This window comes from Podarcis pityusensis, assembly GCF_964106645.2.
Source record: "Podarcis pityusensis genome assembly, chromosome: 4".
In the NCBI taxonomy this organism is placed as follows: domain Eukaryota; kingdom Metazoa; phylum Chordata; class Lepidosauria; order Squamata; family Lacertidae; genus Podarcis; species Podarcis pityusensis.
In genome coordinates this window covers 19,892,501-19,899,341 of record NC_138027.1, presented here as the reverse complement: position 1 = coordinate 19,899,341, position 6,841 = coordinate 19,892,501, and positions in this window count along the sequence as shown.

Sequence of the window (6,841 nt, the reverse complement as noted above, 5' to 3'; positions counted from 1 at the left end):
CGGCTTCTCCAAATCAGGGACATCCCTGGAAAATAGGGACACTTGGAGGGTCTGCTGATGCACACTCCTAATTCTCACTGAATGGCCCTGTCCAGTGAACTTCATAACTAAGAGAGAAAAGGTGCTTCCAAAACAGTGAAGAGTTGCAGCAGGTGGAATTTCAGAAGGTGCAAATGGCCATATCACAACAATGGGGGTGGGGGGAGTCAGTTCTCATGCTTTTCATAGCTGGGCTCTTTGGGGGGGGGGGAAGGATGCAATATCAACAACAAAAACAGCATAAAGATTATTAATGGAGAGTACAGATGGGATGCGGGAGGTAGCACTGTAGGTTAAATGACAGAGCCTAGCACTTGCCAATCAGAAGGTCAGCAGTTCAAATCCCCACGACGGGGTGAGCTCCTGTTGCTTGGTCCCTGCTCCTGCCAACCTAGCAGTTCAAAAGCACCTCAAAGTGCAAGTAGATAAATAGGTACCACTCCGGTGGGAAGGTAAACAGCGTTTCCGTGCGCTGCTCTGGTTCGCCAGAAGCGGCTTAGTCATGCTGGCCACATGACCCGGAAGCTGTACACTGGCTCCCTCGGCCAATAAAGCAAGATGAGCGCCGCAACCCCAGAGTCGGCCACGACTGGACCTAATGGTCAGGGGTCCCTTTACCTTTACCTTTTACAGTTGCTCTGCCTCCCTTTACATTTAGCCTTCCTAGCTGAATGGATGACAAAACTGAAGAAAGTTGCAAAAAAGTAAGCTATACCAGTGATAAAGTCTTCCAGGCATTGTTCAACTCCAATTGTCATCAGCCCTAGCTAGCATTCCCAGTATCCAGGAATTTTTGGAAACCAACAGCTTCTGGAAAGCACTAGATTCCCTATCCATCATCTACATGACTAGGGAAAATATTTAACTGCTGCTGCATCCGTTACACGTAGTGTGTTGTTTTCAGTGATGCTGATCACTGGATCAGTGTTTTTGGCTTTTTTAATGAGTAAATAAAATAAACTGTTAAAAGCACAGGAAACCTGTGTAACAAATGCCTTTATTGGTCTTGATGGAAAGCCACGTTCTTTTTTTGACATAAATGCCTGACTAGACAATCCCTGCAAAAATATACCATGCAAAAATATTAGAAGGGGATGGTGTCATTGCTAAGCATTTTAGCATGCAAAAGAATAAACAGGTTGGTTTTCAGAAAGCACCATGGACATCGTCAGTGCCAACAAGAATTTCCTCCAGCTCTGTGTGTTATATGAAGATCTTCCTCTGCCACCTAGTGGACTTGTTTGTTCCAAAATTCTTTCATCATTTGGCCAGTCTAAGCCACTGAAATGTGTTCCGTGCAGAAGCAGGAAGTCGATACTTCTGAATCTCCCCTTTCTTGACCTTTGATTCTTAAAGCCTGCACTCTGTGGTCAGAAAAAAGAATGCAGTCTGAGTGTATTTGCAAATATATAATTTTGCTAATGCATTCTGACTGCAAATGTTGAAGTAGGGTTGATCGGACATGTTGTTGCATGGGAATAGAAACAAACAAACAAAAAATCATAGAACTGTAAAACTGTCCAACCCCCTGCAATGAATAAGAACATTGTATTATGACTTTGTCTTCTTCAGATTTCTTGCCCATCCTTCTCCATAAGGTCCCAAGGTGAATAATAATCATTTACTTTTATTTATTTTGTTTTTTAAAAAAAGACTTGCCCACTGCAATTTCATTAAAAAAGGATCAAATCGGTTTACAACTATTATATCTGTACAATAAAAACCACATAACAATTTAAAATCACATGTTATCAAACAACTATTACAGATGTTTTCTTATGTGGAAAAGTCCATGTCAAGGGAAATGAAGGTACAGGATCAGCATTCTCTTTAAGTAAACATGCCAACAGGGGGGGGGAAAGAGAAGAGATAGCAAAAATCCAACACTGTAATTAAGTTATGGGAATGAGGTTCTCTGCTGTGAATGTTTTCATGTCAAGTGCTTTTAAGGGAACATAGGCAAGTTTTTTCTTTATTTTGCAAAATAAAGAACTTTTTGCACATTCAAGAGCAAGTGGCCAAACAGATGGCATATCCCTCCCCCATCTTTCCCCCCTCTGTGCTGAGAATGGGCATTATTTAAATCTCTTGTTCCTGCTGTGCATATAGTTTCATGGAGGACTATGTAATCCTTGGGTCAGCCCCCAGGTCTGGGGTCAGTGTCTAGAACAGCCTTTCTCAATCTTAGGTCCCCAGATGTTGTTGGACTACAACTCCCATCATCCCTAGCTAGTAGGACCATTGGTCAGGGATGATGGGAATTGTCATCCAACATCTGGGAACCCAAGGCTGAGAAAGGTTGGTCTAGCCAGCCTTTCTCAACCTGTGGGTCCCCAGATGTTGTTGAACTACAACTCCTATCACCCCTAGCTAGCAAGGCCAGAGCTCAGGGATGATGGGAGTTGTAGTCCAACAACATCTGGGGACCCATAGGTTGAGAATCGCTGGTCTAGAGGGCATTCTTTTATATTAATTTCTGGCTCAAGCCCCACCCAAGAAACTTCAGACTCCAATATGAATGTCAGAGGAGCAGCCTTCCCTCAGAGCACACACATACCTTAAGCTATGTGCATGCAATGAGTTTATTCAGCTAACAAGCAACAGGTGCTCAACAAGAGATTAGCTCAATAGGGAACAGTACAAAAACATATTTGAGTCCCCCAAGGCCCAGCTGTGCCAAAACAACCAAAATGGTCAAAGGCCTGGAAACGATGCCTTATGAGGAACGGCTAAGGGAGCTGGGCATGTTTAGCCTGGAGAAGAGGAGGTTAAGGGGTGATATGATAGCCATGTTCAAATATATAAAAAGATGTCACATAGAGGAGGGAGAAAGGTTGTTTTCTGCTGCTCCAGAGAAGCGGACACGGAGCAATGGATCCAAACTACAAGAAAGAAGATTCCACCTAAACATTAGGAAGAACTTCCTGACAGTAAGAGCTGTTCGACAGTGGAATTTGCTGCCAAGGAGTGTGGTGGAGTCTCCTTCTTTGGAGGTCTTTCAGCAGAGGCTTGACAACCATATGTCAGGAGTGCTCTGATGGTGTTTCCTGCCTGGCAGGGGGTTGGACTCGATGGCCCTTGTGGTCTCTTCCAACTCTATGATTCTATGATTCTATGAAATCTGTGTTCTTAGGGGGCACAGTCAGTTTGGTGATGCAACCAAGGAGTCGATGCAAAATTTGAGAGCGTTGCAATTTGAGAGACTGCCGCAGCCAACGAGTGCGTTGCAATAAGGGGCTCTAGGCAGCAGGTGGCAGCAGTGAAGTTTCTGCAGCTCCAAGCCCGGTCCAAGGTCCTAGGGTCCAAGGTACTAGCAAGGCCTGGCAAAGGCCCACGGCAGCTGCAGCGAGGCTTGGTGAGGCCCGTCCCCTCAAAGTTTTTTGGGGGGGAGCCTCAGCCCTGTCCCATGGGGGGGAGTGAGGGTTGGTGCCTATGATGGCTGTGCATCGGATTTCATTTTATGCTACTCTGCAGTTTCAATATGTTGTTTTTCTTGTGGTTTTTCGTTCCTCCATTTTATGTGAGCGCCTCTGAAAGTCCAGGGGATGAAGACTAGGATTCAAGCATTCAAAGTAAATACATAAATAACGGCCTTGTGCCTGTGTCGTTTATTCTCTCTAATATAAAGGTATCTGATCTAATGAAAAGTGTGTAGCATAAAGGGGGGGGAGCACATCACTGAATCATTTTGATCTATGCCCGCGTTTCTGGAAGGGCACGTGACCGTGACTAAACCTGTGGTTCAGAAACGCAAACATGACCCAAGGTATAATTACAAGGCCTAAAATGGACCGCTGCAAAGGATAGCCTGTCAATTTGTTTGCTTTTTTAGATGCACTACCAGAAAACAGCTGAGATGGTACATTAAGTGCTAGGATGCGGATGAAAGAATGATACCCGCATCTGGAATGTCAAAATATGCCCTTGGGTGTCATCAAGAGAGTTTCAGGTTATAAGCAACAAATGCATCTTGATGCTGTGGATTCTTCTCATAGATCCTGAACCAGTTGGAATATTCCAAAGAGAGGAAAAATATCTATTTTGGGGGCGGGGAGCTGCAGTCTCTGAATTGGATGCAAATAATCCAAGGAGAAAATGCATGCACGATCCTTCACAAATTCAAGCAGGTGTGCTAACGACAGCTCTGCACAAATGGCCTCTGGAAATGCTCCACTGAATAGAATAGAATAGAATAGAATTTATTATTTATACCCCGCCCATCTGGCTGGGTTTCCCCAGCCACTCTGGGCGGCTTCCAACAGAGTATTAAAATACAGTGGTCTGTTAAACATTAAAAGCTTCCCTAAACAGGGATGCCTTCAGATGTCTTCTAAAAGTCTGGTAGTTGTTTTTCTCTTTGACATCTTGTGGGAGGGCGTTCCACAGGGCGGGTGCCACTACCGAGAAGGCCCTCTGCCTGGTTCCCTGTAACTTGGCTTCTCGCAGCGAGGGAACGGCCAGGAGGCCCTCGGCGCTGGACCTATTGCTGCACAGTTGATGAAAGAAGGGAAATTGATGTCATTCTGGAGTAACGTTTACCTCTGGAGTCTGTCACAGGAGCAGGGTACTGATGGGGTGAGAGAGACCTGTATGACTGACTTCTCTTTGACCTATTTAGTTCAGTATAAACTGGCTGACAGTGATTCTCCAGGGTTTGGTGCAGGAACATTCCCAGCCATACCTAGAGACGCCAGGTATTGAACCTTCTGCGTGCCAAGCAATTGTTCTATCACTGAGCTACAAGTCCATGGCGAGTGAAATTGTGGTTGGAAGAATATTCAGATTCCTTCCCCAGTGGCAATATCACCATCATACAAGTATGCCCGATCCATCATAGTACTTTTAGGGTACAATTCAGGTTATCCCTTTACTCCAGTTCTTCCATTTGTGTATCTCTCTCTCTGTGAGGTGCCAATAGGAGAATGGGGAAACCTAACAGGACTTTCTTGGGCTCCATGATCACTGCAGATGGTGACAGCAGTCACGAAATTAAAAGATGCCTGCTTCTTGGGAGAAAAGCAATGACAAACCTAGACAGCATCTTAAAAAGCAGAGACATCACCTTGCCAACAAAGGTCCGTATAGTTAAAGCTATGGTTTTCCCAGTAGTGATGTATGGAAGTGAGAGCTGGACCATAAAGAAGGCTGATCGCCGAAGAATTGATGCTTTTGAATTATGGTGCTGGAGGAGAATTATGAATTATTTGAATTATGGTGCTGGAGTCCCATGGACTGCAAGAAGATCAAACCTCTCCATTCTTAAGGAAATCAGCCCTGAGTGCTCACTGGAAGGACAGATCCTGAAGCTGAGGCTCCAATACTTTGGCCACCTCAAGAGAAGAGAAGACTCCCTGGAAAAGACCCTGATGTTGGGAAAGATGGAGGGCACAAGGAGAAGGGGACGACAGAGGACGAGATGGTGGGCAGTGTTCTCAAAGCTACCAGCATGAGTTTGACCAAACTACGGGAGGCCGTGAAAGACAGGAGTGCCTGGCGTGCTCTGGTCCATGGGGTCACGAAGAGTCGGACATGACTAAACGACTAAACAACAACAACAACAACAGGACAGAAGTCGATGACTAGAGAGTAACAGGAGAGGGAAGGAATCAGCTAGGCACTGAATTGTGTCCTAAATACAACCTGCTTGACAAACATTATCTCAGTACAGAGGACGCTCGGGTTGCGAACATGATCTGTGCAGGATGCACATTCACAACCTGCAGCGGCGCATCTGCGCACATGTGGGTTGCAATTCAGCACTTCTGCACATGCACAAAGCACGATTTAGCGTTTCTGCGCATGCGCAACCTCCAAAACCCGGAAGTAACCCATACCGGTACTTCCGGGTTTCGGCAGTGTGTAACCCGAAAAAAGGCAACCTGAAGCATCTGTAACCCGAGGTATGACTGTAATTTTTAAAACAACCCCCTACGGTGCCCTGGTGTTATTATATTCCTACAACAGGATTTCTTTGTTTCTGAGGTACTCAGAAGAAAAGTGCTTAAACAAGAAACCCCAACCTTCCTCTCCACCTTGAGAGAGTGGGGATTGTAAATGTGGCCATGCAGGGCTTTCGAGACCCCACAAAGAGCTATTGCAAAATAGTTTCTTCCAGCAGGATGCTGAAACTCAGCTGGAGAGATATCAACTTCACTTAGAGAAAATGCTGATTTATATGCCAAAGTACCCTATAATTTAGGAGACTGGTAACGGTGCAGTGAACCAACAGCTTGCCAATGCATCCAGTATGTGATTTCTTTCATAGCACACCCAAACCCGGCTATAATTGTAATGGTTGTTCATGGGCATCTTTCAGAATATAACCCAGTAAACTTACATTTAGGATAATTAACAGTAACGGGAGTTTAACAGACTTCAGATTTCTTAAAGAGCAAACACACTTTACCACCCTTCTCCTCAAAGGCAAGTGCTATTTGGAATATTGTTGAGTAACTGATAGCTGAAATTGACTGTTCTTTGGAAGCCAAACGTCCGGTGCAGCTTCTGCAGCTTCCAATTGTGTGCAGGAAGCTCCTGCAGCCAATCGGAAGCCGCGCCTTGGTTGCCAAATGTTTTGGAAGTCGAACAGATTCCGTTCGGCTTCCAAGGTATGACTGTACAGAATCTATTTGGGAAAATTGCTTTGCAAAATGGTGTATTTTAGGCAAGACACCTATAACAACAGATAGTTGCTTCTTCACATTTGGCAGGTGCATTATCTGAAGAATATAGGAAGCTGCCTTTCCAAAATAGTGGCTTGCCAGAGTTTCACACGGAGCTCTTCACCAGCCTTACCTGGATA